Here is a 24,897-nt window from a genome sequence, read left to right as displayed (position 1 = left end):
TGGTTTTATCAATTGTAGCTCAGTACTGGTAAATAACTAACACTTGGCTCTTCCCTTCATTCGACTGTAAACTCCTCAGTGGCAGGGACCCTGTCTTTTATTCTACTGAATGCCACAAAGTGCTAAGTAAAATTCTATAAATAAATGCTAATTATTGAGCATGACTCTTGAGAATGAAAAACTCTTTTAACTGAATGCTTATTGTGTGCAGGGCAGTGGAGGGAGTTCAGCACAACACTAGCAGACATATTCCCTGCAGATTCATTTTCCTCATGAGTCCTGTCCTCAAAAAAATTGCCCTTTCGTTTCTAATTCCTATTAGCAAGATTGGTAGGTTTTCTGCTGTTAAAAAGAGCATAACAGTGGTTGAGAAGCAGCATAGCCTAGTAGATAGAGCATGGGCCTGGGAGTCATAAGAACCTGGGCTATAATACTGCTCTATTATCTGTCTTCTGTGTGACACTAGCAAGTCACTTAACTTATCTGTGACTCAGTTCCTTCATCTGTAAAATGGGGGCTAAGACTGTGAGCCCCATGAGGGACAGGGACGGTGTTCAACCTGATTAGCTTGTATCTACTGCAGCACTTTAATACAGTGCCTGACACAGAGTAAGCCCTTAACAAATACCATAAAAAAGTTTGACTCTTTGAACTCAGCCTCAGTGTTCTCTTAAAGTATTTCTTGGATTACCTTGTCCTTGATTGCCTCATTTGAGCTGGCCATAAAGCAAAGTTTCTTGTTTATATAGTTTAATTTGTTCTGCACTCCTATCAAGTCAAGTAGAACTATGATCCTGCTTGTGTCTGCTCAGTTTTACTGGACTAGCTGGGTACCAGAACCTGATGGGAACTGTCATTTTTTTCCCCCCAGTGGTATTTCTTAAGCACTTTCTATGTATCAGACACTGTACTAAGTACTGGGGCATATACAAACTAAGCAGGTTCGACACAGTCCCTATCTCACATGGGGCTCACAATCCTAATCCCCAGTTGCCAGATGAGGTAACTGAACCACAGAGAAGTGATTGGTTTGACTAAGGTCACCGAGCACAGAAGTAGCAGAGCCAGGACTCCCAGGCCATGGTGCTACTGTCTTGCTATTGGATGCTGAGTAGCCTGATCAGTGGCCCAAGTGGTTGGCAGCAGGTCATCTAGAGGATTAGATATTGCCACCATTCTGTGTATCTTCAGTTTGGAGTGCAGTCCCATACCATCTGTCCCCTCTCAAAAAAACATGTGTGCCTTCTTAATTTAGCTTTCTACTACTTTTCCCCTCAAACATATATTGTTGATAGCTAGTTCATGTGCCTGTTGCTCTGAAGAAAATGATCTGCCTAGCTTTCTGGGAAATTGTGACACCAAGTCATTGCTGAGAGAAACACTGAGGTCATTTTGATTCCCCGATTAAGCCCTCTTTTACCCTACATGCTTTCTTATATGTGTGATTTGATGCACTTAGATCTGTACCTTTTAAGCCCTTGATATTCATCCCACCTTCAGCTCCAGAGCACTTATATACATATTTGTAATTTATTTATATTAATGTCTGTCTCCCCTTCAAGACTTTAAGCTCCTTTTAGGCAGAAAACATCACCTACCAACTCTGTTTTATTGTAATTTTCCAAGTGCTTAGTATAGTGCTCTGCACGCAGAAGGTTTTCAATAAAAACCATTAATTGACCACAATCCTGGGCTACCTATTTTTCATAACCATAACAATCCCTTGGCAGTCATTTTGATGGAAGCTCCAGTTTCTCAGATTTTGCTCTCCATTGGTATCAGGGGACTTTTGTGGAAGGGATGTTAAGAGGTAATAATATTTCTTAAATGCTTACTATGTGCCAAGCATTTTGTTAAGTGCTGGATGGATGTGAAAAATCAGGTCAAAGACAGACCCTGCTCTTCATAAGGCCCCATTTTTCAGAGGAAGAAACTGGTGCCCAAAGAGATTAAGTGACTTGACTGAGGTCACCCAGCAGACTATTCATGTATCTGGGATAAGCAGCCTGAACTTCTGAATCCCAGTTCTACTAGGTTGTGCTGCAACCTGGAAAATTTTAAGGAAAATTTGGAAAAATTAGGACTTCTTTCCAAACTCCATCCCAGATGAGGAGTCATTCTTTATTCCTCCAATGGGTAGCTTTTCCTAGTACAATTATCCTCTAGACTGTAAACTCATTGTGGGCAAAGAACTTGTCTACCAACTCTGATATACTGTACTCTCCCAAGAACTTAGTACAGTGCACTGCGCATAGCACTCAATAAATACGAGTGATTGACCCAGCACTTTCTAAGACTGAAACATTAACCTTTTCTTTCCTTCAAAATCCTCCTCCAAGAAGTTTTCCTTGAATAGGAATGATGTGCCAGTTTTATTTTGTAATAATAAAAAGAATGATAATTTAATGTAAAGTATGTGTCAAGCACTGTTCTAAATTCTGGGCTAGATACAAGCTAATCAAGATGGACACAGTCAATGTCCCACATGGGGCTCACTGTTCTGATCCACATTTTATAGATGACGTAACTGGTGCACAGAGAAGTTAGCTTGAGGAGACCTTAAGAATTATTCACTTCATTTCAGCCAAGCTTTCAGTCTTTACTGCACTTTGTTCTGTCCCCAAATGATGAGACTAGAACATTCTGCATCTGTCAAGACTAATGATCAATACATCCAGACAAATTCTAGACTCATCTGTTTTTTGAAAGTGCAAAAAATAATGATCTCATTTTGGGTCAAGGAAAACAGAATTTGTAAATAATATTTGTCATTTAATTTTTCAAGATCAGGTGAAATCACTTGAACTGTTAAATCCTGGTTTTGGTTCCAGGGCCGTGCATCCTTGGCCCTAGCTCCAAATTTGTCTGGGCATTTCCGTGACTACCGCCATAGTTAAATCTTATATGTTTTCTCATTTGTTCTTTGTTTTGAACCAAAGTTTTATTTATGTGCTATTCGCGTTTTTGAAAAAAAAATGACAGGCAGTGACTCCATGTTGCCACCAGAAGGCAGTTATTGACTTTTGTTTCTCTTAAGCATCTTCGTCTTGCAGCAGTAAAAAGGAATAGGGGTTGGAGGTAGGTGACCTAGACTGTGAGCACATATGGGGACAAAGACTGTGATTTTTTTTTAAACTTTAAAGTGGTATCTGTTCAGTGCTTAATATGTCAAACACTGTTCTAAGAGTTGGGATAAATTCAAGTTCATTAGATTGGACAAAGTCCCTGTCTTGCATGGGGCTCACAGTCTAAGTAGGAGGGAGAAGAGGAGAATTGAGGCACTGAGAGGTTAAGTCATAATAATAATAATAATAATAATGATGGAATTTGTCAAGCGCTTACTCTGTGCCAAGCACTGTTCTAAGTACTGGGGGGGATACAAGGTAATCATTTTGTCCCATATGGGGTTCACAGTCTTAATCCCATGATGAGGTAATTGAGGCACAGAGAAGTTAAGTGATTTGTCCAAAGTCACACAGCTGACAAGTGGCAGAGCCGGGATTAAAACCCAGGTCCTCTGACTCCCAGGTCCATATTCTTTCCACTAGGCCAGGCTGGTGGGCTCTGTTTATTTTGTATCTCCGCTAGCACTTAACAAAAGACTAGTAACATAGTAAATACTTAAATATTTTATTAGTATCTGCAGTAGATCAATTAGGCACGTATGCAATGTTAAGATCATTGGAGTAGGATATGAAGCATTGGTGATGTAGGACTCTAATACTATCATTATATGTATAGGCTGGTCCTTCCTCATTAGGTTGCATATCTAATAATAGGTTTCCTTATGCATATTATGGTCAAGAAGGTTTTTCAAATGGAAAAAGAAAAAGATCCCAGGTGATCAACTTGCCCTTTGTGCTAAGCTCCCTGGGCAGGTATTTTGTCCACCAACTGCATTGTATTATACTCTCCCAAGCATTTAGTTCAAGGCTGTACACACAGCAAAGGCTCAAATGTCATTGGTTGATTGATTACAGATGTGATCTCGATCTATTTTTAAAAATATCCTAAAGGGACTCCCCAGTCTCATTCTCAAGCCTGTTCTAGTGATTAAAATTCTCATGTCATAAAATGCCTTAAATCTAACCTATCTCTTTCACGGTACAATTTTAAAGTATTTACCATGTCACCACCAACTAAATATCTGTAATTTATTAGGCAAGTCAGTCTAGTCTTCACCCCCTTGGGCTCTTATCCCTTATTGTGTTACGTAATGTAGAAATCTATGTATGCCTACTCTTGATTCGTTACATTAACTCTGATGTACCCTCTCAAGCACTTAGTATAATGCTCTGCTCATAGTAAGCACTCAATAATTACCATTGATTGGTTGATTATATCAATGTCTGCTTTAGATTTTGGGCTTCCGGAGAAAAAATAGAAAGACTGTGGAGATGGAGGCAAAGGAAGAACAAATCAGCAGACTTGGCTGCTCTTGGAAATTTGGGGAAACGGTTTGATGTGACTTTATCATCTTTAAGTTTTTATATTAAGGCCATGTCAAGTCTGCATGTCAAGTCTGTCTTTTGGTTTATTAGGGTATAGTGCTTGGGGAGCAGGAATGTTCTCTGCTCTCAAACTGAGAAATGGAAACAGCACAGCAGGGAGATGCTAACTTGGGTGAATTTTCTGCTGGAGCTTGTCGCCTTACATGATGGAACACTTAACTAGACCATTTTGAACTCTAAATAAAAGCCATCGATGCCACTAAAATCAATCAGAAATACCACATTAGAGGATAGATGACAAGGCCCAAATTCTACATCGGTAATGTTTTTGAACACTCCAAGTCTGTGATACCAAATTCTGTTTTTGAAAATATCTCTGCAATGGGTTCTCATTAACTCCAAATCCTAATAACACCTAAATCACCACTTAAACATTGCCTTTTGTGAAACATTTCAGTAGAATGATGTCGAAACTACATTTTTTTGTTACCCAGGATTGTTTGCTGCAAAGGAAATCTGGCAATCTGTGCTCTTTTTGGTGTTTTTAGCAATATAAAACATATTCACTAATATTTTTCCTTTAAAAACAAAAGAAATAAGGTCTCAATACAGGGTAATATAGGCATAAAATGCAGATGTATTCCAAAATGTGGCATTGGGAATAATATTATTATTGTGGTATTTAAGCACTTACTATGTGTCAAGTACTGGGGTAGTTAACAGTTAATCAGGTTGGACACAGTCCTGTCCCATATGGGGCTCACAGACGAAGCGGGAGAGAGAACAGCTATTGAATCCCCATTTTGCAGATGAGATAACTGAGGCACAAAGTTAAGTGACTTGCCCAAGATCACAAAGCAAGCAGTTGACACAGCTGTGATTGAAACCCAGGTCCTCTGACTCCCAGGCCTGTGCTCTTTCAACTAGGCCATGCTGCTTTTTAACAAGATAGTGTGTATATCTGTGTGTGTGTATATGTATGTATGTGCAAAAAAGTGTGTACAAATATATATATGGGTTCTAATTCCAGCTCTGCCACACATCTGCTGTGTAACCTTGGACAAGTCACTTCACTTCTCTGTGCCTCAGTTATCTCATCTGCATAATAGGAATTAAGATTGTGAGTCCCAAGTGAGACAGGGACTGTGTCCAACCTGATTACTTTCTATCTCCCCCAGGGCTTGCAACAGTGCTTGATATATAGTAACCACTTAAATACAACAATTATAATTGTTATTTTTATATATGTACATACAAAAAGCACATATTATGCAATCTACTTCCTTGGGACTCTCTACGTTGATTTACCTATCTGGGTCAAAAGGCATTTATCTTTGTCTCTAAGGGTGGTGTCATTTTGTTATAGAGGAGTCTCTGAAGGAGGGTAACAATTCTAGCTATTTTTCATCTCCTACTCACTTGCTTTACTTTGCCAAACTTTGCTCATCACTTTGTTCACTTTTCCGGGGGACTAATCAATTCACATAGTTTCAACTATGGGTGAATGACACCCGAATGTAGAACTACTAAAGTCACATTTCCTACCAGCAGCATTCCTTGACTAATTAAATCCTCACCTCTTTTCCCCGATACTGAGTCACCTATGCTGGGTATCCTCATAACCTAAGTACTTAAATACTCATCCCACATCTAAAATCTAAGCTTTAGACTGAAAATTCCTTGAAGGCAGGGATCTTGTCTATTAACTTGATTGTACTCTCCCTAATGGAAGGAACACGGGGCTTGGAGTCAGAAGAACTGTGTCCTAACCCCAGCTTTGCCACTTGACTAAGATGTGACCTTGGGCAAGTTACCCAAGTCAGGAACCCAGTGCCTAATACCATGAGAAGCAGTGTGGCTTAGTGGAAAGAGCACGGGCTTGGGAGTCAGAGGATGTGGCTTTTAATCCCAGCTCCACCACTTGTCTGCTTTGTGACCTTGGGCAAGTCACTTCACTTTTCTGGGCCTCAGTTACCTCATCTGTAAAATGGAGATTAAGACTGTGAGCCCCACAATGGACAACCTGATCTCCTTCTATCTATCTACCCCAGCGCTTAGAACAGTGCTTGGCACATACTAAGTGCTTAATAAATACCATTATTATTATTTCCATGCATGACCCATAGTAAGTGCTTAACAAATACCATTTTTTTTTCCAAAGTGCATAGTATGTTGTTTTCTGGGGGTGGGATGCGTACCGAAGTATTTATAAGGAATGGACTCAAGCATTTAGGTGTCTCAGTAGGGAGGAAAAACAGGGTAGGGGGATGAGCTTGTTGTGGTCAGGAATGTATCTGTTTATTCTGTACAAGTGCTTCATACAGTGCTTTGCACAGAGTAAACACTCAATAAATACGAATGAGTGAATAAATGAAAGATTAATCAGGGCAGGCTTCCTGGAGCTGCTATGATTTTTAGAGGATTTTGAGGATAGGGAGAGTTGTTGCTGAAGATAATTGAGTGATGAATATGAATTAGGTAGGTTTTGGGATATGTAATTGAGATGATAAAAAATTTCATGCAACCTATGACTACCATTTTGATAACGCCGCGAAAATTATTCTATTGTTCGGGAATTGTAGTTTCCATATGTCACTCCTGCAAGCACAACAAAGCAGTGTGGCCTTGGGGAAAGAGCATGGGCCTGGTAATCAGAGGACCTGAGTTCTAATCCTGACTTTGTTACTTTCCTGCTGGGTGACCTTGGGCAAGTCACTTCACTTCTTTGTGTTTGTTTCCTCATCTGTAAATGAGAATTCAGTACCTGTTCTCTCTCCTTCTTAGACTTCAAGCCAAATTTCTCTGGATCTACCCCAGTGCCTCTTTTAGTGCTTGGCACATAGTAAGTACTGAACAAATAAATATACCACCATTGTTATCATTGTTTTTATTATTAGAACAAAACGTCTTCAGATATCCCAACTGGATTACTGCATCAGCCTCCTTTCTTATTTCCCATCCTCCTGTCTTTCCCCACTTTAGTCTACACTTCACTCTGCTGCCCGGATTATCTTTCTACAGAAACACCCTGGGCATGTCCTCTCCCTCCTCAAAAGCCTTCAGTGGTTGCCTGCCTATCAACTTTCACATGAAGCAAAAACTCCTCACTTTTGGATTCAAAGCTCTCCATCACCTTGTCCCCTCCTACCTCACCTCCCGTCTCTCCTTCTACAGACTACCTTGCACACTCCACTCGTCTGCCTCTAGCCTTCTCACTGTGCGTTGTTCTTGCCTGTCCCACCATTAACTCCAGCCCATGTCATCACTCTGGCCTGGAATGCCCTCCCTCCTCACATCCACCAAACTGGCTCTCTTCCTCCCTTCAAAGCCCTACTGAGAGCCCATCTCCTCCAAGAGGCCTTCCCAGACAGAACCCCCCATTTCCTCTGCTCCTCCTCCCCTCCTCATCACCCCTACTCCCTCCCTCTGCTCTACCCCCTTCCCTGCCCCACAGCACTTGTGTATATTTGTACATATTTACTGCTCCATTAATTTTATTAATAATGTATATATATCTATAATTTTATTTATCTATTTTGATGCCCTTAATGCCTGTCTACTTATTTTGTTTTGTTGTCTGTCTCCCCCTTCTAGACTGTGAGCCTGTTGTTGTGTAGGGATTGTCTCTATCTGTTGCCAAATAGTATTTTCCAAGCACTTAGTACAGTGCTCTGCACTCAGTAATCATTCAATAAATACGACTGAATTAATTTACCCTCTGTCAGACCTCCCCCTTATTCTTCACTTGAAACAAGAGCAAAGCTTCCCAGTGGCAGAGAACTTTGCCTCATCCACCTCATTTTTCATTAAGAATTTCAAGAGGAATTTGAAGAGAACAAAATGATAATAATTATGGTATTTGTTAAGCACTTACTATGTGCCAAGCACTGTTCTAAGCTCTGAAGTAAGTACAAGGTTATCAGTTTGTCCCAAGGGGGGCTCACTGTCTCAATCTCCATTTTACAGATGAGGTAACAGAGGGCACAGAAAAGTTAAGTGACTTGCCCAAAGTCACACAGCTGACAAGTGGTGGAGCTAGGATTGCAACCCATGACCGCTGACTCCCAAGTCCGCATTTTTTCCACTAAGCCACACTGATTATCATGAGCACTAACATGTGGTTTTTCAAAACCTTCAGTGACCCAAAGAACAGCTCTTCCCATATGGGATTTTTGACAGGCTCGTAGAATATCAGAGGAAGCAATATCACATTGACTGACTGAAAACATTGACAAAAGATAACCCATTTCATGAGAGGATCATTAAACCTCTCTGATGCCAGATTATAACTCATAAAAAGAATCAATCTTAATCATGGAAGAAATTTTTGGTGAATCGTGACCATGTTTGCAAAAACCTAATCAAGCATTTTCTGAGTATCAGAGACTGCTCCACTGTATCTGTTTTAAGTGCCTGTATATTGGATAAGGATTCAGGTGGAGTTACCAATTAATGAGCTGGGAGAGCTGTGGGAAATTTAAATGAACTGAATAAAACTCTTTCAAATGAACCATAACAGGAAGCCTCATCTGACCTCTCAATTCATTACTAAGATGACCTTTTCAAGCAGCTTGTCATCAGAGAGGAAAACTTAGGTGTAGAGGAATTTTTCTTTAAATCATAAAATGTTTCCATTGAGTCAGAAGCCCCTGAGTCTCCCAGAAGTTAGACCCTGGACCAGTATATAAGTTTTATCTATTTGGGTCACATTTATAAACTCCCTTTCTACTCCCTCAATTTCTAGTCCAAAGCTCCGAATGCAGTAAGCACTCAAATGCCATAGATTGATAAACTGAGAGAGGGGTTCGGAGGTTACAAGGCTGAACTTGAAAGGGGAGGAATTGGGATGAAGAAGCTGAACCCCATCACAGTTTCCAGTTTCCCCAGTACTGCTCAGAGCGTAAACTGGGTGAACTAGTGCCCACACACCAAGTTCAATGAAGGAAAGGTGGAGATTTCAGGTGAAGTGTGAAGATGCACAGGTGCAAAATGGAGAAACCATGATGGCCTTCAGGCCAAAGCTGGCTGCTTCTTGTTGTGCCTAAACTTGAACTCCTCTCTCTGCGATTTATGGGCTGGTTTATTTTCTATTTATTTTTTTGGAGTGATTTAATTGAAGGGCAAAGGGGCCTCTGTGGGTTTAATCACCTTGGGCTCATGGAGGAGGAACACCATAGCAGGAATTCATTGGGTCACTAACAGGGAGTGCTCAGTGTTTGAGCCATGTCTTAGTACTGATACTGATAGCATATTTCATTACATAAAAAAAAACCTTTTATGGTATTAATTAGGTACTGTACTAAGTGCTGGGGTAGGTACAAGCTAATCAGGTTGACCTGTGTCCAAATTCCACCTAAGCTCACAGTCTCAATTCCCCATTTTACAGGTGAGGTAACTGAGACACAAAAAAAAAACTAAATGTCTTGCCCAAGGTCACACAGCAAGCAAGAGGCAGACCCAGAATTAGAACCCAGTTCAGTCTGACTCCCAGGCCCGTGCTCTATCCACTAGACCATGATGCTTCTCACCTAAGATTTCCCATATTTAATATTTATTTAAGGAAGTTTTTCAAAAATAGTTATTTTTCATACTTGAAAACAACTTCATTGCTGGTGAAGTTTATCTGAGGATGAGAATGTGACTAAAATGGCCAGTGTGGAGCTGAACAGTTACAGTCATATGGTGCATATTAAGTTTTCCTTTGTTGTGCTAATTGTCTGAAGCACCTGGTGCTGTCTGTGCTTGCTTTTTGCCTCCTTGTCTCACAATCAAGGAGTTCTGCTTAAGAAAATCTTCTACTTTGCCATTGCCCACATCCTCCCTCTGGCCTGGAACTCTCTTCCTCTTCATATCTGACAGAAGATCGCTCTCCCTGCCTTCAAAAATTTATTAAAGTCACATCTCTAAGAGGCCTTTTCCTAGTAAGTCCCATGTTTCCTACTCTCTCTCCCCTCTGCATTACCTATGCACTAGAATCTCTTTGTACCCTTTAAGCGCTTATCAATCTCACCCTTTGCCCCACAACACTTATGTACATGTCTGTAATTTAGTTTAATGCCCATCTTACCCTATTCTGTGAATTCCTTGTTGGCAGAGATTGTTTTTATCAACTTTTGTATTGTCTTCTCCCAAGCATTTATTGCAGTAATAAATAGCACATAGTAAGTGCTCAGTAAATACTACTGGTTAATTGAAGGTAGTGTACTATACTGGTCTGTCTTATACAGTGACTTCCCGAGTGTCAGATGAGTTGCATCATTGCCTGAGGTTTAATTTTACTGCCTTCTTAAAATATTTTCTGTGTCTGCTTTCAGTTACCTAATTTCATCTGCTTGGGTATCCTGCTGTCATCAGTTCTCCTCTCCTGCCCCATTCAGCATTTTGAGGTAAGAATCATTTCAATTCTAGGAGTTGGACCTTGTCAAAGGACTTAATCGTTTGAGTTTCTGGCTTGGCTTGATGTTGAGTGAGACTCAGAGTGGTGTTGACTGAACTGCTCAAGTTATTGGATGGGGAATCCGTGGAGGTTGTAGATTTTAAATCCATATCAATCAATAGATTGTAGTTACTGTATGTAGATCACTTTACAAAGTGCTTTGGGAGAGCTCAGTATTACAGATTTGGTAGACCTGCTCCATGCCCACAATTATCATCAATTAGATTTTATTCTGTAGAACTTTGCTTGAGTCTGTAGCCTAGTAACTCTTAGATACTGCTGTCTCCTAAATAATATGCTGGCTTCCTTGTTTTGCTTTTTTAATTTGCTTTTTTTTCAGTTATTTGCATTTGTAACATTTCACTTCTGTATACTGAACCTGTGCAGTACTGGCAGTGTACCTGGCATGCTGCCACATTGTAATACCAGCCTAGGCAGGGAAGATACAGGACTGATATTAATAATGATAATTATGGTATTGATTAAGTGCTTACTATGTGCCAGGCACTCTACTAAGTCCTGGGATGAATACAAGCAAATCCAGTTGGACACAGTCCCTGTCCTACATGGGGCTCACAGTCTCAGTCCTCATTTTATAGATGAGGTAACCGAGGCCTCTCAATCATCATTTTACAGATGGGGTAACTGAGGCCCAGGGAAATGAAGTTACTTGCCCAAGGTCACATAGCAGACACATGGCAGAGGGATTCATGGAATTTTTTTTTTAAACAATTTTGGTTATAAATTCCATCCAGGCAGTAGTAGATAAATCTAGCTTGGAGAAGGAAACACCCTAGATTGTTCCTATTGTTTTATATTACAACACCTGGGATTCATTGAGGAGAGGCCCAGGATCTGTGCTGGAACTACAGGAAATTTGGAAAGACTTCAGAACCCTAAAATGGTTCATTAGTTCTGGTCAATCAATCATATTTATTGAACATTTCTTATGTAAAGAGCACTGTACTAAGTTCTTGGGAGACTACAGTATAACAGAGTTGGTAGACATGTTCCCTGCCCACAACGAGCTAATAAGCCAGATATTAAATAAATTATGGATATTTACCTGAGCGGTTCCCACACTGGTGCATTAATATGCTGGATTTTGCTGGGCTCCTAGTGGGTAATGGTATTCATGGACAGTGCAAGGATCTGGGCAGAGAGGGAACACAAATAATTTGTATGTTCAAAATGCACTTAAGCACAAATTGAACATAGCAGAGTTTGGATGCTGTGCCATAAATTTCACTGGGCACTTGACAGGTGCTATGGATTGATCAATCAACACAGCGCCCAGATAATACCAGTTTGATCTGGTTCTTTTTCTGTTAGAAAGCAAAATCATATGAGTCTTCCTAAAGGTTAGAATAGGTCAGTTTGTCCCTAAGTCCTCATTTCCTCTTTTTCCACTCCTTTCTGCGTCACCCTGACTTGCTGCCTTTACTTACCACTCCCCCCAGGCACACAGCACTTATTTATATATCTGTAACTTTTTAAACTTATATCGATGTCTGTCTCTCCCTCTAGAGAGTAAGATCATTGTGGGCAGGGAATGTCCCTTTATTGTCATGTGTACTCTTCCAACAGCTTAGTACAATGCTCTGCACACAGTGAGCTCTCAGTAAAAGTGATTGAGTGATTTAAGTTATAGCTGAGAGCAGCCAAAGGCAAGAGATTCTCAAACTGAAATTCATCTAAGTCATCTGGCTCATTTAGGGTTTTCCACAAAGGTTTCTAAAGCATTACTATTTTATCAGGTGTGGACTACTGCTTTGAGTCAGTTATACTGATTTCTGCCTAGAGGTAATCCTGAACATATTAGAGAAATATTGTAATCTTGGAAGGATATTTAAGTGAAAGTCCCATAGAAGAAACAGGTTAGAGGCAGATTGCAATCAAGTTGTTACAATATAAATGTCTAGGAAGACTGATTCAAACATAGCACCCTCTTATTAGACTTTTTCAGCCGTGTTTGAATGAGAGATGACAAATATTTCAGTTCCAAGTTAACATCTTGGCAAAATGCAATTTTAAAACCTAAGGGAACTTTCTATGGAGTCTTCCACAGTTCGTTTTGGTCATACAAGGCTTAATTGCATTTCTTCTTTTTTCTGTGGTATTTCATCTCCAAATCTAACATTTTGTTCTTCATAAAACCACATATCTCCAATTCTAATTATCTTCATTTTGTCTTATTGGTCAATTAATTTCTCCCCTGCCATTTTCTAGGTCAAGTAAGCACACAATGCATTAAGTGTAAAGAAAATGAAAATTGGGATATTTGTTCAATATCTGTTTTATTTGTTTTCTCAGACTGTGAGTCCTTTGTGGGGAAGGAACTGTGTCCAACCTGATTAGCTTGTATCTTCCCCAGTGCTTAGAACAGTGCTTAACACATAGTAAACACTTTAAAAATAAAATAATGATAATAACAATATTGGTTAAGCACTTACTGTGTGCCACAACATTTATGTACATATCTGTAATTTATTTATACTAATGTCAGTCTTGCCTTCTAGACTGTAAACTCGTTGTGGGCAGGGAATGTGTCTGTTTATTGTTATAGCGTACTCTCCCAGCTGCTTAGTACAGTGCTATGCACACAGCACTCAGTAATTTCAATTGAATGAACGAATATGCCAAGCATTGTATCTGGAGTACATACAGCCTTACCATTGGACACAGTCCCTCTCCTACCCTCTCCCCCGATTAGACTGTAAGCCCATCAGACGGCAGGGACTGTCTCTATCTGTTGCCAACTTGTTCATTCCAAGCGCTTAGTACAGTGCTCTGCACATAGTAAGCGCTCAATAAATACTATTGAATGAATGAATGAATACCTGGCGCTCACAGTTTACGGGAGAACAGGTATTTAATTCCTATATTACAGATGTGAAAACTGAAGCCCAGAGAAGTTAAATTTCTTCCCAAGGCCTCACAGCAGAGCATGCAAGAGGCAGAATCAGAATTAAAACCCATGTCCTCTAAGCCCCAGGCCTGTGCTAGTCCTTTTAGACCACACTGCTTCTGAGAAAAGAGTTAATTAAGAGTGTGGGTATATAAATATATACATACATGTTCACCTACTCTCTCCCTCCCCGCTAAAATATAATCATATAAGGTAGAGGAATAGGAATCTATGTCACTGTAATTTGGATTAAGATTCACTTTTGCCAAAAGGGCAGTTTGAGAGTTTGGGGTTAAACAGATGGGTGAAGCTACAAAGTAAACAAAAAGGCCAGAATGATTGATTATCTCACAGAAGGCTTTCCACCACTTCTGTATAACTTCTTGATGAGAGTGATCATCCATATGGCACAATCTGCAGCAGTGCTGGAAATAGTATATGTTTTGGAAAAGAAGACTGGTCACCTTGGATATCGACACGTCTATAAAAAGAAGTGAAAGCATTCGTATAGACCTTCCAATTAGCTAATCACTGTCTTGAGGGCAGGAATAAAATCTCAAAAATATTGGTCATTTATGTGCAGATAAATGGAGGTTTGAATGCAGATCCATTTCAAAGAACATGAGATATTAATTTTAAAAAGAAGGAATAATTCTACTTTAATAATGTCTGGCATTCCATATAATTATGAATAATGAAGTATGTAGTATTCTGGAAGAGAAAAATGAAGTGAATTTTCAGTCACGCATGAGCAACTCCTTTAATTGTTGCATTATTTTAAATCAATAAACTGAAGCTCTTAACAAGCCATTGTAGATGGGGGAGAAACTGCGCTTGAGCTCTTGATTACTGTAAATGAATATATCCAGGCTGACATATCCTCCCTGAGGCAGATAAAGTTACTACTTTACAATCCAGCATCTGAAGCTGAAAAGTGGCTCAGATAACCAAAGTCAACTGACTTTCAACTCCTTAAGTCTGCCTTCCTCAGAGTTCCCAGAGGGTTCTCTGTGTTCCTAAATTGGTGCCACCCTCTCCCCTGTCCAGGGAATTCCCAACTTCCCCCTCCATGTCTTTTTTTTTCTCCATGGTATTTGTTAAGTGCTTACTATGTGCCAGGTACTGTACAAGCACACAGAAGCTAATCAGGTTGGACCCAATCCATGTCCCACATGGGACTCAGTCTTGATCCCTATTTTACGGATAACTGAGGCACAGATATGTTAAGCAAATTGTTCAAGTTGACACAACAGGCGAATGTCAAAATCAGGTTTAGAACTCAGGTCTTTCTGACTCCGAGGCCCGTGCTCTTACCACTAGACCACACTGCTTCTCTATTTACTCATATGTCTAGGACCACACCAGCGCTATGGCAAATCCGCTTCTGCCATACAAGAAATCTTGTTGCAGCGTGTTCATGTGGTTTGTTGGGCAAAAATTTAAATTGAAAAGCATATGCTTTTCTCCACCTCCCTCCAAATCCACTACCCCAGTTCCAGAGCCTTTAAAACTTATTGGGAAATCCACCACTAAGCAGGACTTTTGTTGCAGATTAGAATCATTAAACAATAGATTCCATATACCCATCCCTCCTGCATTCCCCTTCAGGCCCTCACAAAACTTTCTTTCCAGCTTTGCTGATTTATTACCTTTGTAGCACGATGGATAATCAAAGATTGGGTAATTTGTCAGAAGAGCAAGCTGAGTCATCCATTTTGGTCTCCCTTCAATGAAAGCTACCGCACTCAATAGAAATCACCCACTCTGTGAAGCTAATAAATATGAAGTGGCAGTAGGATTTTTAAAATGCATACAGCTTGGTTCTGTCAGCTTCTTTTCATACTTGGTTGGAGCCTGGGTAATATGCTTCTGTGTTTTCTCAGCTTGAATTAGAAATCTGGCACCATATTCTGACAGGGGTCAGAAGCAATTAGAGAAGCAGCGTGGCTCAGTGGAAAGAGCACGGGCTTTGGAGTCAGAGGTTATGAGTTCGAATCCCAGCTCTGCCACTTGTCAGCTGTGTGACTATGAGCAAGTCACTTAACTTCTCTGTGCCTCAGTTACCTCATCTGTAAAATGGGGTTTAAGACTGTGAGCCTCACGTGGGACAACCTGATTCCCCTGTGTCTACCTCAGCGCTTAGAACTGTGCTCTGCACATAGTAAGTGCTTAACAAATACCAACATTATTATTAACATTATTATATATCTAGAAAAATTGAGCAAAATGAAGTAACGATGGAGAAAAAGGATACAAACATTAAGAATTGTCCATTTGTATACCTCCTAGGTCTTACACTTGGTAAACTGATTTTTTACATGGTGACAAAATGCAATTGACATTATCCCAAAGGTGATTGTATGATAAATAAGAATCTAAACCACACTGCAGTCCATGAGCAGGAAAAATTGGAGGTCCGTGTGTGACTGTCACTCCCATCACATTTTGGATGTATCAGCCATGCTGACGTGTTTTCCAATTGTAAAACTAGACACTGCTCCTGAAACTTTTCTCATTCTGCTGAAGACTCCAGTCAAAGAGAGAGACATTCTCCTCATTACAGCCTCCTAGGCCAGTGGTCTCCAGGAAGACTTTGGAGATTAGTAGGGGGAAGAGAGAGAAAGAGATGTAGAGAGAGAAGCCTTTATGTTGGGGATGAATCAACTTAGATGGGAAGTTAGGAAAGCTCTGATGGCAGTGTGGCTGCTGCAGTGCATGTGTTCCATTTTCCAACAGTTAGGGCTTGTGGCCTCTATAGATATTGGGCACATACAAGATGTGAGAGGCGTGATCAGGGATTTTCCACCTACTCGTAATCATTTTCCTTGACTTGTCTTTGGATGTCATGTTGGACTTGGTCCTGAAGCTGCTCCTTTAATTGAGTGCTCCCCCTGGCCACAACCCTGGGATTATTTCTATATTTTGTTCTCCTTCTGGCTTTCCTCTTTTGCCACCATCCCAGGTTTCAGCCTTGAAACGACATAGTTACAGTAGCTGACCCACGTTTTGCAGGACAAAGTTGAGGGGAAGGTAGACTAACAAGAGTTAGCAGTCAGTCACTGGGAGTCTGAACTCCCAGAACAGCTCAGTATTTTCAGATAACAGCAGGGCACCATTGAAAGGATCTCAGCTGCACATCAGATAATAGAAAAGTGCCAGAAAGAACACTAAGACCTTTATACCATTTTTTCAAGAACTTAAAAAAGTGTTTGATGCCTAAGGAGTCCTGGATTCTTGCAACTATACAGTAAAGGTTCTATCTCGAAGTCTGGTCTCATTGAGACTATCCTGTGCCCTTATGCTCAAGTTGGTGATGAGGATTTTGGAAACCAATAGCAAGATGTGATTGTATTACTGTAGAGAATGATAGAAGAAAACAGTGAAGCAGTCAATCAATGGTATTAACGGAGCAAATTTACTGTGCGCAGCCCATTGTACAAAGTGTGGGGAAGTGTACAATACATATTCCAGTCTTACAGTCTAATCTTTTAAGAATTCCCGTTGGAAGATAGTGCTCTTAGAAGCTCACAGACAAGATGTGCAGTTGATTATAAACCACTTTTCAGAAACAGCAGAGCACTGTGAACTGAGAATCAATCTCACAACTACCAAGATAACGTTCTATCCTGCATGTGACTGATCTTACATCCAGCTGCATATAGCATGAAGCTCATTATTCATTCAATTATATTTACTGAGCACTTACTGTGTGCAAAGCATTGTACTGAGCACTTGGGAGGGTATATTATAACATAAGCAGATTATAATGTAGACACTTTCCTTGCTCACAAAGAGCTTACAGTCTAAAGGAGGAGACAGACATGTATGTATTTATATTAGTCAGTGCTGTGGAGCTGGAATAAGGAATGATTTAAGGGAGCAAGTCAGGGCTCCATAGAAGGAAGTGGGAGAAGAGGAAAGGAGGGTTTAGTCATGGAAGGCCTCTTGGAGGAGGTGTGCCTTCTATAAGGCTTTAAAGTGGAGGAGAGTAATTGTCTGTTGAATATGAGGAGGGAGATAATTGGGTTGGACACAGTTCCTGTCCCACATAGGGCTCACAATCTTAATCCCCATTCTATAGATGGGAAACTGTAAAAGTTAAGTAATATGCACAAGATTACACAGCAGACAAGTGGCAGAGCCAGGATTAGAACCCAGGTCCTTCTGATTCCCAGGCCCAAGATCTTTCTATTAAACCACACTGCTTTTCACAATAATGGTATTTTTTAATGGTATTCCTTAAGTGCTTACTATGTGCCAGATACAGCACTAAGCACAGGGGTACATACAAGTTAATCAGGATGGACACACTGCCTGTCCCACTGGGTTTACAGTCTTAATCTGCATTTTACAGGTGAGGAAACTGACTCACAGATAATTTAAGTTTCTTACCCAAGGTCACTGCCCAACACAAGTGGCAGAGCCAGAATTATAACTGAGGTCCTCTGACTCCCAGGCCTGTTTTCTTTCCACTAGGCCACACCGCTTTTGGTGATGGTGCCAAGGAGGAGCCCTCTTTTTACCTCTTTCCTCTGCCATCATTCTGTTTCACCTGGGAGATACCATGAACGTGATTAGCACTTCACCACCATCAGAATGTTGGGCAAGTTGTAAACTATGTCAAAGTACTTTTGTACTGATGATGGTGAGAGGTTACATGAGGTTCTCCATCTGTTGGATTACTTATCTGATAAGCATGCCAGTGGTGTGGATTTTTTCATATGGCAACATAATTGGATTTATATGTTTGGAACTATTTACCAACCAGCTTCAGCTATTTCTTACTGTAAGCTTTCTCTGCTCCAACACTTTCAGATGGGCTGTGGCAACTTTCTCCCAAAGATATATTGTAAACTAATGTGCATCAAATGGGTTTTTTTGCTCACCACAGAGAGGAAACACAAGGTAGTCAGAACATATGAGAATCCATGGTATTTATCAAGCATTTATGGTATGCAGAACACTGGGCTATGCACTCAAGAGAGTGAGGTAAATAGGTAGGTATTAAATAATAACTGTGGTATTTCTTAAGTACTTACTGTGTGCCAGGCACTCTACTAAGGGCTAGGGTGGTTACAAGCAAATCGGGTTGGACACAGACCTCGTCCCATGTGGGACTCTCAGTTTCAATCCCCATTTTACAGATGAGGTAATTGTGGCCCAGAGAACTGAAGTGATTTCCCCAAGGTCACACAGCAGACAAATGGCAGAGCTGGGATTAGAACCCACAGCCTTCTGACTCTTAGGCCCACAATGCTAGGCTTCTGCTCCATTTGATCCTTGTCGTCAAGATGCTTACTCACATTTAAAACACTCTGATAGCCCTATATCTATATTTGGTTTATTTAAGTGCTTACTTTGTGTCAAGCACTATACTAAACTCTGGGGAAGGTACAAGTTAATAATAATAATACTAATGTTGGTATTTGTTAAGCACTTACTATGTGCCAAGCACTGTTCTAAGCGCTGGGGTAGATACAGGGTAATCAGGTCATCCCACGTGAGGCTCTCAGTTAATCCCCATTTGGCAGATGAGGTAACTGAGGCACAGAGAAGTTAAGTGACTTGCCCGCAGTCACACAGCTGACAAGTGGCAGAGCCGGGATTCAAACTCATGACCTCTGACTCCCAAGCCCAGGCTCTTTCCACTGAGCCACGCTGGACACAATCCCTGCCCCGCATAGTCTAAGTAGGAGGGAAAACTAGCATTTACTACCCTTATACAAATGAGGAAACTCAGGCACTTGAGAAGTTAATTGACATGTCCAAACGTCACACAGCAGGCAAGTGGTAGATTCCCCTCACGTTAAAAGTCTTATTGAAGGCACATCTCTTCCAAGAGGGCTTCCCTGACTAAGCCCTTATTACCTCTTTTCCACTCTCTTTTTCATTGCCCAATTTGATCACTTTATTCGTCCTTCTCTCAGCCCCACAGCACTTATGTACATATCCATAGTCACGCCTCTAGACTGAGCTCATGGTGGGCAGGAAATGTGTCTACCAACTCTGATGTATTGTACTCTTTCAAGAACTTAGTACAGTGCTCTGCCCACAGTAAATGCTCAATAATTGAGCCGCGATTAGGATCCAGGTCCTCTGGCTCCCAGGTCTGTGCTTTATCCACTAGGCTTTGCTGCTTTCCTATATTCATAGTGGGTGCCTGACTTAACTGTCAGCTTGGAAAGTGAGATGTGAAGAAAAATCTGAGCTGAACTGGAAATTGATTATAAAATGGTGGGTTTGAGTGGCTTTTCCTTTCTGATCAACCTTTGTCTCAGCTATGAATTTCTTGGAGAATTGTAGTGGGAGAATCTAGAGCATCAGAAGGCAGGAGCTGAGCTACTCTCACCAGGGAATATTAATCATTAGTCCCCTAGCTATGTCTTGTTAACTGGGCAAGGCATTACTTTTTTATAACAACTGTGATATATGTGAAAGGTTTTCCCCATGCTAAGCTGCTGTAGATATAGTCAAACCAGACACCATCCCTGTCCCACGTGGGATTCACAGACATCAGGTATTTACTCACCATTTTACAGATGAGGAAACTGAGGTACAGAGAAGTTATATGACTTGCTCAGGGTCACATAGGTAGACGGTGGAGGTAGGATTAGAACTCAGGTCTCTTCTCTCCCAGTCCTATATTCCATTCATTAATTCATTCAATATTATTTATTGAGCACTTACTATGTGCAGAGCACTGTACTAAGTGCTTGGAATGTACAAATTGGTAACAGATAGAGACAGTCCCTGCCCTTTGATGGGCTTACAGTCTAATTGGGGGAGATGGACAGACAAGAGCAATAGCAATAAATAGAATCAAGGGGAGACAAGAACAATAGCAATAAATAGAATCCAGGGGATGAACATCTCATTAAAACAATAGCAAATAAATAGAATCAAGGAGATGTACGTTTCATTAACAAAATAAATAAGGTAATGAAAATATATACAGTTGAGCGGATGAGTACAGTGTTGAGGGAATGGGAAGGGAGAGGGGGAGGAGCAGAGGGAAATGGGGGGAAAAGAGGGTTTAGCTACGGAGAGGTGAAGGGGAGGGCATAGAGGGAGCAGAGGGAAAAGGGGAGCTCAGTCTGGGAAGGCCTCTTGGAGAAGGTGAGCTTTAAGTAGGGTTTTGAAGAGGGGAAGAGAATTAGTTCGGCGGAGGTGAGGAGGGAGGACGTTCCAGGACCGCGGGAGGACATGGCCCTATTCCATCCAGTAGGCCACCATGTTTTGCTAAACATTTTCACATTTAGTTATATTAGCCTACCGCTAATCTTCCAGTAGAGTGCCTGTTTGTAACAATTGGTCACACACCTTTGCTGAGAGTTCCACCATTTCATCTCTAATTTTTTCCAGAATTCTCAGGTAAGCACCACCTAGCTGAATTATTTCTTTACATGTAATTTATCTAAATGGCCTGATCCAGAACTGGAATTTATGTCCCTATAATAAATCAATGGTATTTATTGAGCGTTTATTCTGTGCAGAGCACTGTACGAAGCACTTGGAAGAGTACAATGCAACAGAGATGGTAGGCATGAACCATGCCAAAAATGAGCTAACCATTCAGAAAACGAGCTTGATTTTTCAATATGGTTCACCAAGCGGGTCAGTCTAGCCCAGACTTTGACACTTGGGATATAGCTTTCATTTTCTAATTATTACGCAGTCTGTGTCCTCTGACACAAGAATAGCAATTTTAAATCAGTGAACTGTGACCTCAGTTTTTTAGGCATTTATGTTCTAAAGTAAAAGCACAAGAATCACCTCAGTTTTTTTAGGCATTTACATTTTAAAGCACAAAAACACAAGGTCTTGGATTTGGGAATTTTGCCACTTCATTCAGATCACCTAAGGGAACTTGTCTAATACCTCTGTTGCATTGTACTCTCCCCAGGGCTTAATACATTGTTTTGATTACAGTGGGCACTCAATAAATACCTTTGACTGATTGATAAAGTTTTCCTTCATTATTTTTAGGTACTTTCTAGATTAATATAAATGAAACCTCCATCAATAAATTTAATGCCACAGGAGTATGACGCTCTGCCGAAAATGTAACGTTAGCTTAGTGATTAAAATCACAGCATTCTGGAGTACCTGCTTCCAAAATAAGTATGGGCTCCTATCCTCTCTAGAGACAGCATCTGTCAGCAGTGATCATTAGATTAAAGCACCAGATGTTTTGTTTTTTTTAATTCAGAATGAAGAATGTGCATAATGACAACTTAGACTTTAGCTCAGACTCTGAAATAGTTTTGCAAAATTCTTATGTCAAATTACCACACCCATTTTTCTCACTTTCTACTCTTCCTCCTTCCCAAAATTACCGTAATTGTGTAAACATTCCATCCCTTCTCTTGTATAATACATCCATTCACACCCCCAGCCTGTACGCTTCCCTCTTCTTCACTTCTCAAGTGCAGGGAGTGGTGGTGAAAGAAGGCAGAGAGGGTGGGCAGTGGAAGGGAAGGATCTTTCCTTTGCAGTCCATATTCCCTCTCAACAAGCAGTGAATTTCGAGTCTCACCCCCAATGATCTGGCCACCTATTTCCTCACGAAAATCAACACGATCAGGTCTGAGCTCCCCAAAGTCACCCCTCTGCCTCTCCCCTCCCCCGCAACAACCCCCTCCCCTACTTTCCCATCCTTCCCTGCAGTATCCTCAGAGGAGATCTCCTCCCTCCTGGCAAGTGCCACCCCCTCCACCTGCGCCTCGGACCCCATTCCCTCTCACCTTATTAAAACCATCGCCCCTGCCCTCCTCCCTTCATTAACTTCTATTTTTAACCACTCAATCTCCAAGGGCTCCTTCCCCTCTGCCTTCAAACATGCCCACGTCTCCCCCATCCTAAAAAAACTCGCTCTTGACCCCACTTCCCCCTCCAGTTATCGTCCTATCTCCCTACTACCCTTCCTTTCCAAAATCCTAGAACGAGTCGTCTACAATCGATGCCTAGAATTCCTTAACTCCCATTCTCTCCTAGACCCCCTCCAATCTGGCTTCCGTCCCCTCCACTCTACCGAGACTGCTCTCTCTAAGGTCACCCATGACCTCCTTCTTGCCAAATCCAATGGCTCCTACTCCATTCTGATCCTCCTTGACCTCTCTGCTGCCTTTGACACTGTCGACCATCCCCTCCTCCTCCATACCTTATCTCACCTTGGCTTCACGGACTCTGTCCTCTCCTGGTTCTCCTCCTACCTCTCTGGCCGGTCATTCTCGGTCTCCTTCGCTGGAGCCTCCTCCCCCTCCCATCCTTTAACTGTTGGAGTTCCTCAAGGGTCAGTTCTTGGCCCTCTTCTGTTCTCCATTTACACTCACTCCCTCGGTGAACTCATCCGCTCTCACGGCTTTGACTACCATCTCTACGCAGATGACACGCAGATCTACATCTCCGCCCCTGTCCTCTCCCCCTCCCTTCAGGCTCGCATCTCCTCCTGCCTCCGGGACGTCTCCACCTGGATGTCGGCCCGCCACCTAAAACTCAACATGAGCAAGACTGAGCTCCTCATCTTCCCTCCCAAACCCGGTCCTCTCCCAGACTTCTCTATCACCGTGGATGGCACGACCATCCTTCCCATCCCGCAGGCCCGCAATCTCGGTGTCATCCTTGACTCGTCCCTCTCGTTCACCCCACACATCCTATCCGTTACCAAGACCTGCCGGTTTCACCTCTACAATATTGCCAAGATCCGCCCTTTCCTCTCCACCCAAACGGCTACCTTACTATTACGGGCTCTCGTTATATCCCGGCTAGACTACTGTGTCAGCCTTCTCTCTGACCTCCCTTCCTCCTCTCTCGCCCCGCTCCGGTCTATTCTTCATTCCGCTGCCCGGCTCATCTTCCTGCAGAAACGATCTGGGCATGTCACTCCCCTTCTTAAACAACTCCAGTGGTTGCCTATCGACCTCCGCTCCAAACAAAAACTCCTCACTCTAGGCTTCAAGGCTCTCCATCACCTTGCCCCTTCCTACCTCTCCTCCCTTCTCTCTTTCTACCGCCCACCCCGCACGCTCCGCTCCTCTGCCGCCCACCTCCTCACCGTCCCTCGGTCTCGCCCATCCCGCCGTCGACCCCCGGGTCACGTCCTCCCGCGGTCCTGGAACGCCCTCCCTCCTCACCTCCGCCAAACTGATTCTCTTTTCCTCTTCAAAACCCTACTTAAAAATCACCTCCTCCAAGAGGCGTTCCCAGACTGAGCTCCTCTTCCCCCTCTACTCCCTCTGCCATCCCCCCTTTACCTCTCCGCAGCTAAAGCCTCATTTTCCCCTTTTCCCTTTGCTCCTCCACCTCTCCCTTCCCATCCCCACAGCACTGTACTTGTCCGCTCAACTGTATATATTTTCGTTACCCTATTTATTTTGTTAATGAATTGTACATCGCCTTGATTCTATTTAGTTGCCATTGTTTTTACGAGATGTTCTTCCCCTTGACGCTGTTTAGTGCCATTGTTCTTGTCTGTCCGTCTCCCCCGATTAGACTGTAAGCCCGTCAAAGGGCAGGTACTGTCTCTATCTGTTGCCGACTTGTTCATCCCAAGCGCTTAGTACAGTGCTCTGCACATAGTAAGCGCTCAATAAATAAATAAATACTATTGAGTCCCATAGCTCAAAGTATTTGGTAAGGATTCCCCAACGGCTTCTTCCTCTCTGCCTTCAAACATGCCCACATCTCTCCCATCCTAGAAAAAAACCTCTCTTGACCCCCTACCCCCTCCAGTTATCGCTCATCTCCCTCCTATCTTTCCTGTCCAAACTCCTAGAACGAGGCGTCTACACTCACTGCCTCAAATTCATCAACTCCAACTCTCTCCCGGACACCCTCCAATCTGGCTTTTGTACCCTCCACTCCACTGAAACTGCCCTCTCAAAGGTCACCAGTGACCTACTTCTTGCCAAATCCAATGGCTCCTACTCCATCCTAATCCTCCTCAACCTCTCAGCTGCCTTTGACACTGTCGACCATCCCCTTCTCCTCAAAACATTATCCAACCTTGGTTTCACTGACTCCCTCCGCTCCTGGGTCTCCTCTTATCTCTCTGGCTGTTCATTCTCAGTCTCCTTCATGGGCTCCTCCTCCCCCTCCCATCC

This window comes from Ornithorhynchus anatinus, chromosome 2 (assembly GCF_004115215.2).
Source record: "Ornithorhynchus anatinus isolate Pmale09 chromosome 2, mOrnAna1.pri.v4, whole genome shotgun sequence".
Lineage (NCBI taxonomy): Eukaryota > Metazoa > Chordata > Mammalia > Monotremata > Ornithorhynchidae > Ornithorhynchus > Ornithorhynchus anatinus.
This window is presented reverse-complemented; position numbering follows the sequence as displayed.